This window comes from Manduca sexta, chromosome 7, assembly GCF_014839805.1.
Source record: "Manduca sexta isolate Smith_Timp_Sample1 chromosome 7, JHU_Msex_v1.0, whole genome shotgun sequence".
Classification (NCBI taxonomy): Eukaryota; Metazoa; Arthropoda; class Insecta; order Lepidoptera; family Sphingidae; genus Manduca; species Manduca sexta.
This window is the reverse complement of record NC_051121.1, coordinates 8,854,780-8,868,092: the sequence shown is the minus strand read 5'-3', so window position 1 is coordinate 8,868,092 and position 13,313 is coordinate 8,854,780. Positions and strand designations below refer to the sequence as shown.

Sequence of the window (13,313 nt, the reverse complement as noted above, 5' to 3'; positions counted from 1 at the left end):
TTAATCGTGGTACATCGAAAGCTTTTTACTTTAAAAAAGCCTCTATCTTAATCCTTTTTAAGCCTCGTCGTATAAAGGGTGATGCTATTGAGACGACGAGGTGTTATTTTGAGCCCATCAGATTATATTTTTAATTTTTTTGTTTCACAAAATTTGATATCGTAACACAGGAGTTGGATATTAAATCTTTAAATTGATCATTCTTATTCGGTGTAACAGTGCATTCCATCAACCAGTTTAAGAAAAGTAAATAAACAATACGGAACACACTGTATTATTTAAAGGGTGTTATGAATATGGATAATAATATTTTATGGATTTTTTCTTTACAAATTATTACTTATATAATTAAAAGACGCATTCATTGAATAATACTTTCATATTTAGATTTATTTAATAATATAATAATAATAATTTTATTTATTAAAACCTAAATTAGTTACAAGTCTATGCAGTCTGTTTCCTAAACTAAGAAAAACTTGTATTTTAGAACATTCCCATACAACTTACAATATTGTGTGACCAATTTTAAAAATTGCATTTGCGTTCCACATTGAATGATTTATATAATAAAACATAATTATAATAATTTATATCTCATTAATTTTAAAATATTGTACTTACATATTTTAAAATTGGAACACTATTACACACGTTAGGTTGGTACTATCAAACTCTACAATAGAAAAAAAATTGCAACCGAACATTCGCCGGTGCATTTCATGTCATAAATTACCCTCACTTTCAAAAAAGGTAGGAATCGTTAACACCGTGTAATGACAGCATGAGAACGACTGTCAATGGTTATGTCTCCATTGTGTTGTGAAAAAATCCCGAAACGTCCCCCGGGAACATTACATAATGCCATGTCAACACTCGTGCACGATGGCTTTTGATTGTAAATAATAGTTAATATTACAATTGCTTTGTCGGCCCGGCAGTCGGCACTTCACTTATTGATTTTGCGTCGCAAAAAATATGTCAGATATTCTTTGACATTAATGTTAGATGTTGATATTTGTCGATTCCGTCAATTTGGCTATGAGTGGTTGCGCGCAAGTTATTTTTTTATGACGAGAAAACTGTGTAAACTATTTGTATAGATGTTATATGAGCATTTTAAAAGTTGATAATTTTAAAGCACAGTTACATACAAAATATATATCACAAATTGAGTTTTAAATTTGGGGTCAAATATGTTTTAATATTTAGATTATTTCTGTATAATGTATCATCCCTACTGATACTTATAAATATCTAATTTTACATCACTACTTTAATTTTTTTTACTTTACTAGCTTTTGACCGTGGCGTCGCTCGCTTGAAACCATTTATCCAGGATAAAAGTGCCTGTAGCACTCAAGAGTTATATAGATTCCAATAAGTGAAAAAAATATATCTAAATCTGTCTAGTAATTCCTGAGCTTAGCGCGTTCAAACAAACAAACTCTTCAGCTTTATACATTAGTATAGATACAACCTAATTTGAATGTCTAAATACTTATCAAAGTCATTTTGCAGCCCATTAAAACCTGAAATAGGCCTATTATAAAGCCGGTGACATATTTATAAAGAGCAATGCACACTGCGACTGACATAACACATTTCTTTTTATCCGTACATTAATTAGACTGATAGTTTAACTACCTATAGTTAATGTACTTTTATATTTCACTGATGCGACAATTGCACTGCTGGTAGGTCTATCATATGTGAGAATCCGCCTGGGTATGTACCACTACAATGTCTATTTCTTCCAAGCACCAGTGTGTAGTCACTGTTGTGTTCCGATTGTGTTAGCTAGTGTAACTACTGGACACAATGAGACTTAACATCATGTCTCAGGATGGCGAGCGCAGTATAATACCAAACAATACTTTGTAATTCAAGGTGTTGGATGATGTTTCTACTGTTTATGGGCGGTCGTATCGCTTAACATCAGGCGATGGGCTAGCTCGTCTCGTCAAAGCAATAAAAAAAAGCACGAGACGGATTTTTGATACTTTAATATGCGTTATAGCTGAAATAAGGCGATATAACATAATAATGTGCGCTGACCTGTAATTATATTAAACGGGCCAACTTCTTATATAAGTTGACATTTAAATGCCTTACAAATAATATTTGGCAAAGTTTTACTTAATACTAAACTGAGTAGTAAATTAATTAATTTTGAATTATAAGTGCTACTTGACAGATTTCTAAATTATACGTTTTAATCGTGACTTATAAATGTGTAATAAAATCTGCTATTAGATCAAGACATGCTATAGAAAATTGTAATTTTGTTTCTAATTTTCTACTTTCATCTTGACTTTGAGAATATTAATGATAGCTTTTGCTCGCGGATTCGCCCGCGTGAAGGTGTTTTTCAGGGATAAAAGTAGCCTATAACTTTTCCAGGGTCTTAAACTATCTCCATATCAAATTTCATAAAAATCCGTTTATATTTTGAGAAATTCGATAACATACAGACAGACTGAAAAGGGGCCTTTGTATAATATGTATCGATTGTTTCGAATCCACTGGGATACATTTATATTTTCAGTATACATATAATATACTAGGTGTATGCCAAATTACATCGAAATTCGTTAAGCAGTTGCATTCACTTCTAAAGAACAACCAAACATCCGCATTTTAATATTAATACAAACAAAGATTCGTATTATATTATGGGCATATACTTATATCTAGAAAATATTATTTTCAGTCAGTCAACTACACAGATTATATGCAATTTTCTGTTACAAAATTACATATTGAGTGATAAAAAATACATCCTCTATCACTTTCAGAACTTAAATACACGTTTTAATATATTTTCATATCAATTAACTCCCCAACATCTGTATGCATCAAATATTTGTCCTCAACTCAAAACCTATATCAAACTACTTGAACTGATGTTAAAAAAATTCGCCGTCCCAAACCCCGCGTCACTGTCATCCATTGTGCTTCAAGTATCGATTACCGCAGAAAATTTGTACTACAATACTGAGGTCTCTATTTAACAAAATTATGTTTCTTCACTTATTGTGCTACATTGTGACGGCGACTTCAAAGCGGTAATGTGCTACGATATGTATGTAACTTAGTTTGCTCGTAGAGATACTTTGAAGGCTACGTAGGAAAATTTTGTGATTTCATTTAATAGCCAAAATGACTTTTTTCTGGTTTATTCAATAATACAGCCCAATGACTGACTATAATAAATTAATTTAACCTCTTTGGTTGGTAAAGTTTTAGTTTTGGTTAAAAACAGGAAATGGTAACTATAAGCCTTTTTAAATTTGATAAAAGAAACATGTAACAAAGATTAGAAGGTTTTAACCAATAAATTTGAGAAAAAATCAATTAAACCAGTCTTGTCATAATTAAATATATTTTTAAGGTATAACACTTTTATAATTTCAACGTATAACAAGCATAGTTTATAATGTTACTTTAACTAAATATTTTCAGCATATGTATTTTTCAATACAATTAGAGACAATGATTTTTCACAGTTTAAAAAATATTAAAATGTACACTATTAAAAGATTTTTTCAAACAAAATATAATAGTATTAATCGTCATTTTCATTTCTACGTAAAATAAGTATCAGATTAAATAAAACAACCTTTTTAATTCCTCTAACCATCAGGGTATTAAAACTCACGCCGCAAACTTCTCAAATTACCCCAAAAAATTGCACAATGCGCCAAAATGTTTACTATAACAAATTATCGATAACAATATAGGAAATTATTCGATTGTAGTTCAGAAGATGCGTCTAAAATATCATGTTTCTTAGGGAGAAGGGGCAGGTAGAGATCTTTCCTTATCATAACGATAAAAAATTTAAAGTAATTTTTTGTTCAACATTTTTAATGATAATGGATTAATTGTATTATAGATTAATATTATAAACGAAGATGTCTTTTATGCATAATGTGATTGTTTTTATGATGAAATAAAAATAAGTTTTGTTAGTAACAGTCCCGCACTAAAATGTCATTGTGTATTTCAGTCTATAACTTTGGTCCTATGTTATTCTATTAGAAGACATTTTAGAAAGTATAAATATGCTTAATTTTAGAAAATTTTATTTTCATTTTAAAAATAATTTTGTTGTAGAGTTTGTAACCTATCAATCTTCCTTAACAACATTTATTAACATGTTTTAACTTAGATAAGTTCTCCTTTTGTATGTTATCTCTTAAATTTATTTAACGGGACTTGCTTATAATTAAAATAGTCAAGTGATTAAGTTTGTAATATTTCAAACTTTGTATACTTCTAAAGCTGGTAAGTTACTGTATTATTTTTGTTTATTGTGAGAAGTGTTAACTTACATTTAAAACATTCAAGCTAGAGCATTGTAGATGCTATTAAAATTTCATAGCAATTAGTGTCAATTTTGCTTGTTATCAAATATACATTTTTTAATTGAGACCTATAAAATTGTGAAATTATTGTTATGGAAAAATATTCAATATAACTGTTATTATAAATGCTATATAGCAATCAGTACAAAGATGAGTTGAGTAAAAAACAAAACTCAGAAGAAATAACCTTTATTTTAGGAATAAAATATGAACGCGCCACACTAGTATACCGGCCGTAAAATATAACCTACAACCTAATTCAATTGTTTATAATTCTAAATTTAAAAAAAATCCAACGTACCCGACAACCGACGGCACTAATCACAAAGTCCAAACACTAATGCACTGAACCAAAAAAAATAAAAAAAAAAAACAAGCCACAGTCCGTCGAGTGAGGTAACGATTTCTTTAATTTGACAAGTTTCTAACAGTGACCGGTTGGGCAACGTTGCGCGTAATCATCGAATACAGAGTATTGAGTGAGGCGCGTTTGGAAGCTGCGATCCGTTCACGTCGTCACGGCTCGCTTGCGACTGGCCAAGCCATCTGATTCCAAGTCAGCCGTGTGAGCATCGCGGAGGCGGGGCCTGCTCACCCCCGGCGCACACCACCACACCACCACACCAGCCCCGTACGGTGGTGTTATCGCCCGTCTGTGTCGACGCCCACAGCGTCGCACCACGCTTGTTGTTTTGCGTTTAACGTGTCATATTTTTGATTTTCGAATGGTTTTTGTTTGTTTTTTTTTTTCTTAAAATAGGAATTCTTTTTTTAAATGAAATAATTATCAAATAAGATTTTAAGTTAATAAATAAGTATTAATACAGAATTTTTAAACTTAGGGAAATATTTTTATTATATTTCCGTAACGCTTATCAAAAATTAATGCTACTTTTTAATGACTGGATAAACTTAAAATTAGGTAAGAACTAATTAACATTTTACTTACAGATGTTCCGTCAAACATTCTCCCTTTTAAACATCTACACAAGCCTAAAATACTAAAGACCTAGAACACTAAAGACATATGCCCTAATTGTAGAGAATTTAGTGCTTTTACAACATTACCTAATTCGGTAACGCAACCGCGCCACTCGTAAAGAGTGAATAAAATATTTTACAACTCTGGCTACCCTAAAGTTTATGTTCACGACCTTAAGTATTGTAATGTGGACGTAAAACGGTTTCTCTGGATAAGCAAAAAGGGTAGTAAAGTTAGATACGTTAGTACTTCAGGTTATGTATTATGCGCTATACTAGACGTGTGTTTTGATCCTGGAAGAAGAGTGGATAGTATTCTTTCAATTTAAAAGGATATTTGTAATAATGAGATATACTAATTTACGCGATTTTGGTGTTTATTGTAATTTGTTTTAAAAAGTATTTTCATTAATATTCTATAGATCTATGAATAGTCGAAATAAATTTTAGTTAATAAATTTGATTTACGTTATAATGCTTGAGAAATTAAATTAAGAATAGAATTAGCATTTTTAAAATAAATACATAATTGTACGCTAGAAACAAAACACGTAACACTCCCAATGCGTATCGAAAAATATCGAAAGACTTTAATTTATAAATCCGTCACATGTTAATCCTCTATAATAGAGTCATATCTAGCACAATAACAAACATTAAAAGCCAACGCGAATCGTCACAGGCAATTAATTCGCGTCCGTTGACGACCGGCCGACAGAGCGTGCTAAGTATAAAAATCTACAAAACGGTTTCGCACGCCGCGTCGCAACAATGCGGACACGCGGCCGCCGACACGCCGCTCATCCAAAGAATAACTTGGCCCTAATTTATACCGGGCTAATTTCACGCTCGCTCTTAGTTATTGTGAGATTTCGCGATACCATGTCACGGAATTCGTCGCGGCTTGTTACTCAGATTTGATTGAATCATTTTTTAAGGTCAAACGTTGGGTTCTTTACAAAAAAAAAATTTTTTTTAAGTGTTTATAAGCTTGCTACTATTGACGGTTGGGTGCTTAATTTTAGTTTTTCAACTGAATTCAAGCATTAACGCAGGACAATAGGTTCGCGGCTGATTTACTAAAAAATAAATAATGGAATTTCTTGTACAAGAAAGTGTTTGTCTAAGAACAATGCGGAGTACCGCAGCGGGACATCTAGATACGCGGGGCTAAAACATTTTCTTTACATTTTTTTATTTGCACTCATGCCTTTGGTGAATGGCGTCCGATCCTTAATTTACGCATCGATAGACTTGTTTTGTAGTTTCGCATTCAGCAAGGGATTGTTCTTGGGCCGTTTTGTAACATTGCGAATGCGAAACTATTGTACAATGATGTTTAGAACTTTATTTATAGCAATATGTACTTAAATGTGGTGAAGATCATTAGGCTTTATAAATATTGGTAATGGAATACATTTTTGGTGTTATATATTATGGAAATCCAATAAAGCCGATATTGTCTAAATATTCGCTTGAAAATGGTTTTCAGAGACAATGCCATACATAAAGGCAGTCTTGTCGATGCAGTATTAATCAATAGACAATAAGGCTATTGACTACTGATATGATGACCAGAAATATGTTCAAAAATGTCAAAGGAATATTAAATAGAAGTAAACGGAGACCGTATTTTTTTTATATTACTATATTAACGTTATACTACTTAGTCTGGCCATAAATACTGTTACACTTAATTATAAAAAAATATTACATTTGAATTTCGAATCTGTCATTTTTATACGATTGTTCATTGTGTTTTCTCATTTTGGCGCCAATACATTGTAAAATATTTTGCGATATTAAAATGGTGTGGGGTGATAAAGAGAACCGAATCGCTGTGATAGCATTACACAAAGTAGGTATGGAGCCAAATGCAATTTTTAAAACTCTCCATACACTTGGTATTAGTAAAATGTTTGTGTACCGGGCTATTAATAGGTACAATGAGACCTCCTCTGTTTGTGACAGAAAAGGATCTGGCCGTCCACGTAGTGTTCGTACGAAAAAGGTGGTCAAAGCAGTAAGGGAAAGAATTCGAAGAAATCCTGTCCGAAAGCAAAAGATTTTATCTCGGGAAATGAAGATAGCACCTAGAACCATGTCGCGTATTTTAAAAGATGACTTAGGACTTGCAGCCTATAAGAGACGCACTGGCCATTTCTTAACTGATAATTTAAAGAAGAATAGGGTGGTAAAATCGAAACAACTACTGAAGCGGTACGCAAAGGGAGGTCACAGAAAAATTTTGTTTACGGATGAGAAAATTTTTACAATTGAGCAACATTTTAACAAACAAAATGACCGTATTTATGCTCAAAGCTCTAAGGAAGCTTCCCAATTAGTCGACAGAGTGCAACGTGGACATTATCCGACTTCAGTGATGGTTTGGTGGGGTGTTAGCTATGAAGGAGTGACTGAGCCATATTTTTGTGAAAAAGGTATCAAAACATCGGCACAAGTGTATCAAGATACCATTCTTGAGAAGGTAGTTAAGCCCCTTAACATCACCATGTTCAATAACCAAGTATGGTCCTTCCAGCAAGACTCGGCGCCGGGTCATAAAGCTCGGTCCACGCAGTCTTGGTTGGAATCGAACGTTTCGGACTTCATCAGAGCTGAAGACTGGCCGTCGTCTAGTCCCGATCTTAATCCGCTGGATTATGATTTGTGGTCAGTTTTAGAGAGTACAGCTTGCTCTAAACGCCATGATAATTTGGAGTCCCTAAAACAATCTATACGATTGGCAGTGAAGAATTTTCCCATGGAAAGAGTGCGTGCTTCTATTGATAACTGGCCTCATCGTTTAAAGGACTGTATTGCAGCCAATGGAGACCACTTCGAATAAGCTTTTATATTTTTAATTGTTTTATATTTATGTATTAAACTGACACACTGTAAAAGTAATAAATGTTATTTGCAGTTAACAATTTTCTTTTTTCTTTATTACAATATTTATGGCAAGACTAGGTATATTATAATGTATATTTGGTGACGTAACAAGCAACTCTTTTCGAACCTTGCTAAGTAATTTTAAATAATATGTTAGTAATTAAAATAAAGATAATTATAAATTTAAAAATTAAAATAAATACTTACACATTCATTAAAAGTAATTTTAAAAACTATTTTAGTAATTAAAAAACAAACAATTCTAAATTTAAAAATTAAAAATAAAACTACTTAGATTTGTTTTAAAAAAATCTATTAACATTTTCGCAAAAGATAGGCTAATGAATGTATCGCGAAAATGATAAATCAGTATACGACCGGCGCAGCTGTTACACCTTACACGCATCAATGACGGCTCACAGCATCCCGGCTTTAAATAACGAATGCTTTGTGCATGCCGATAGATTAGCCCTACGGTCCAAGTGCAGTTTATTTCTTTGGAATATGGAATCTATCGTTTAGGATTTTAGGGATATTTTAAATTATGTTGCGAATGGACAGTTTATTTTTAAGACTTTGATATTTTTAGTATCGGAATCTAAGTTGCAGTGGTACTAAAATTCGGGTATTTGTGTCTGTTGAGTATTTTTATTTGCAGTGTTTAATGTGGGAACAATAGTCACGGAAATTTTTATTTAAGTTATTTTAACATTAGACCACAAGATAGTAAGGAAGAAATTTTATTGTGTTTATAAAGCTAAGTTTTCTGGAATTACTTGTAATAGGAGACTATATTATTAATATTATTGTATTACGCGATATTTCTGTGATTTATAAAGCAATATGTAGAACATTATTGATTTTTTTTAACATAATCCATAGCCGTATAAAAACTATTTACCATCGAAACGCAGGCAAAAAATACTGCAACTCCACTCGCTATCCCGCACCGCTATATCTCCCCACTTAACCCACTCTGCATTAAAAAAGAAGGAGATTTCTTTTCACCGATAGGTTACAGATTAGAAGGGATCGGGGCGACACGACGCGAGCGTCTTCCGCAAGCCGCGCCGCTTTTTTGCGGTATTTTGACTTACACCGGTGCGCTCTTGGATACGCAAGGGTTAATTCGTGTCGACTTACAATTAACTTTAGTCTTTGACGCTTTTATCTTAGTTTTTCGCTATGTACATTTATATCAAGGTAATATGGTTGTTGTTTAAAACGTGTTTTGATGCCAATAGCCGGGTATTGGATGCGGAATGATGCTTGTATATTTGAATCCTGAATCGGGCTTACTTCACGTATGTTTTGACGGCGAACGTCATGCATGTCAAGAAACCTACGGATGATTTTCTGACAGTAGTCTAAGACAGTGACGGCCTTCACTACCATGACGCTCTGGCTGCAAGATTTTTGCGGAACTTTTTACCCAATTGTCGAAGAAGAGTAGTATTTTTATTCGCACCCTTTGCAAGCACAAGATCGTACGCAGTTGATCTGTTCGTCACCTACCTAAGACCGCCACTGACCTGTCATTTAAGATAACTACTAAGCACTATTTATAACCTGATATCAGACTATCAACCCTAACTCCAAAACAATAAGTCCAAAATAAAACTTTCGGCAATCCATAGTCTGGCGGGTGTTAAGAGAGCAGCCGAATCTGTGATCCCAGATCTACTTTTCAGAATTGGGTATGTATTTGTTATATCATCGATATCAGAATCTAATACCCTACATACCTGAGAGGTTACTGTTGGTAGATCCGCCAATCCGTGCGAGTCCGCCTGGGTAGGTACCACCGCAATGCCTATTTCTGCCGCCAAGCTGTGTTCCGGTTTGAAGGACATTGTAGCCAGTAAACTACTGATTATAGTAAGACTTAACTTCTCATGTCTTAGGATAGCGAGTGCAGTGAAATACCAAACGATGCTTTGTAATTCAAGGTGCTGGATGGTGTTTCTAATATTTATGGGCGGTCATATCACCTACTATCAGGCGAATGGCAAGCTCGTCTCGTCATTCAAGGCAATAAGAAAAAAGTTCTGATGAGAATTAACCTACTTATATAGGTCAGTCTTGTATACAAAATACTTAACAATATTTTCAGATATATCCGGAACTACATCCGTCAATTATAAACAGATAATAGAGATGTTACTGAAAAGGATTGTCTCTTAACTATCAAAATTTTAATAGAGATGTTATTACAACGTATGATCTCTTCGCTCTCAAAATTAGAACTAAGTTCGACTATTTACTGAAGCGTCAATAACGGTTATATACTAAATAATCATATCTCGAGGCGTTAGGTCCCCCATCTTATGCATCAAATTATAAATTCACAATTGCGTTTATAAATTCATTGTTACGTTAAAGGGTACATATAATTATGGTGAATACTAATTCACTTGTTTTTTTGTTTATGCGTTCCCAGACGGGAGTAAAGTCTGGCGGAGCTGGGCATGTTGCTTGAGTGTTGTTGAATTATGTTTAGGAAGGTTTTCGGCTTTGTTACGATACACTTTTGTGTTATGAAACATGCTAATTTTCGAGATTTTATACATTGTTTTTTTTTTTATGAATATGTTTGAATTTTTAAGGAGTTTCTTACTGTAGTCACATTTAACCTTATATAGATGTACATAGAGAGAATGTTCTAAAGATGTTTAAGGAGTGTCTTACTGTAGTCATTTGGAACCCTATATAGGGGTAGGTAGAGGCAAAATAACGCCATACAATTTGTTGAGCTTATTGCTACACTAAGTCCCAGATAGCGATTATTGATACTTTTAATAGTTAGTATAATGTTACCTATATTTATAGAAACAGGTAGGTACTAGTAAAAGCAATTTTTGTTAAAATAAAACCAACAATGTACCTGTATTGCTCAAATAAATAAAAAAACATTTCTAAAGAATAAAAGAACATTTTATCTAAACATTTAAAAAAGGAAAATGGAATTTCAGTTTAAAATAGAAACGCGCCATCTACATATTGGAAAAGTTGAAAAGGCACATTCCATTTTCAAAATGCGCCGCGGCGGTGCCGTGCGTGCGGCGCGCTTTCCCCTTCTGTGAAAACGCACACGCACACGTGCACCCAGCTTACATTGTACAATACGCACGCACACTTAGACATCTCACCGTATTTTGCACTTACAATTCCTTCCTTTTTGTAGGTATGGTAATAAACATATCCCTTAAATTTGTAGCGTTATGTGTAAATTACATGTTTTACTGTAAAAAAGAATAAAAATGTTTATAGAGTCAAATAAAATTACTTATACACTTAATCATACAATGTATTTCCAGTGCATGCAGAATACATAATTTCAAGTTAATCCACTTCTTACCTTAAAAAACGAAATACATAAATAAATCGAACAATAACCGATACTAAAACAACACGATGCATCATATTTCCCCCGTCGGTGTATCAACACACGCATAACTTCTGTCTTAGTTGCACGCTCGGCTTTCCCGTATACGTCGGTCTCGCTCTACGTGGGGCGGGTACTGCTCTGTGATTGGTGGAGGGGAGAGATGACGGTTACAGCGCCCGACGGCAACCTCCCGTCGGCATTTTCCCGACGCACCGCGTTCGAAAATCGAAAATTTGAATCCGTGTGGAGATATTTTTCTATTCAGCCAGTTTAGTTTTTATTGTGAGGCCTTATTTGTTAACATATTTAACAAATAAGGTTCGACGATTGTTTTGAACATATTTATGGATGAAACAGATTCAAAAATATTGTGGAAATTAATTTGTGTTGTGATTTTTAGATGCTGCGAAATAGTCTTAAATCTCGTGTGTTAAAATTATATTTTATTTATCGGTCGTTAAAATCTTATAATGTTTTTGTGTACGTCATCTTATTAATATTTAGTGTAAAAAAAACATCACAAAATTCAACACGAATTCCATTCATTTAAATATAACATCAAATTTAACACTGATTTATAAACATATTTCGAAATGTAGTAAAAAAACGTTGGACACCTGTTTAGTTCACTCAGTGTTAAAAATAAAAATCGTAAGATTATATTTTGTGTCAATGTAAACATACCTTTTTAAAACTGTAATAAAACATGAAACAAACGAAAGATTTTTTCTAGGAAACATCTTAACAGAAAAAAGAAATCACTTCTTTATTACCACCACTTATTACATATAGATACATTATTACAAACTATATAAATAAATATACATTCGGAGTGGCAAAAGATTCAGCTAATATTGACAGTGAGCAATCTATCAAAACGGTCAGCATTAATTCTCATTCCTCCCATTTTTACATTACCGTCATATTAAATTCTGGATAAATTGTCTTTACAATAAATTCAACATATATAGACTTCATATTAATATAAACCCTTCTAATATAATTTTAATGATAGAACTAAATTATAAAAATAATAAACCAAAATTGGAAACCACATGAGACTGCCAATTAATGACAACTGAAATCTAGACACTAGGCATGATTCTTCGTTACGCTCTTTATACTGAGAGGTGATATTAAAAGTGCAATATATTCATTGAAGATCCTTCAACCCTGCTGGTGGTAGTATATATTTTATATCCGCCCGGATAGTGATCACCGTACACAAGGTGTTAAAACCCGCCATAGTGGCCCACGTAAGTGTGTCGCGTTCCGGGATCAGCCTGAATATATCCGATTCCAACAGGCATAATTGTGTCAACTACTATGAAGTAAATACTGTTCCCACTCTGCTTACCATCGGATGCAGTGGAGTCACTTTGACGTGTATAAAACACCTAAAATATTACAGTGTTTTTAGACGACTGCATGGCGGTAGAAATAGACAATGCGAATCCCTACCTAGTTAAGCTCTTGTATATTAAAAGATATCTAAACCTTAGTATACTAAACTGATAGAAAAATGTACTGCATAATAAATTATTCTCTGTTTATATTCAGATACTTTCTTATTGGAATATGTTATTAGTTAAGACCAGACTACATCGGCGAAACAAACACCCAAAAAAAGTTGTTTGTTTTATTTCCTTTAGAACTTACTACGTGGTTGGTATTTGTAGTAA

At 33.2% G+C, this 13,313-nt stretch overlaps 1 protein-coding gene across 1 annotated transcript in view; it reads right to left on the bottom strand.

Annotated features, from left to right (window-relative positions):
- The window catches only part of LOC115445327 (paired box protein Pax-6), a 69,324-nt gene extending 64,430 nt beyond the window's left edge, over window positions 1–4,894 (bottom strand). Inside the window, exon 1 of the mRNA XM_037436330.1 lies at window positions 4,672–4,894. The gene's annotated coding sequence lies outside the window, so the exon portion shown is untranslated. The remainder of the gene's footprint in view (window positions 1–4,671) is intronic.
- Between the last annotated feature and the right edge of the window lie 8,419 nt (window positions 4,895–13,313).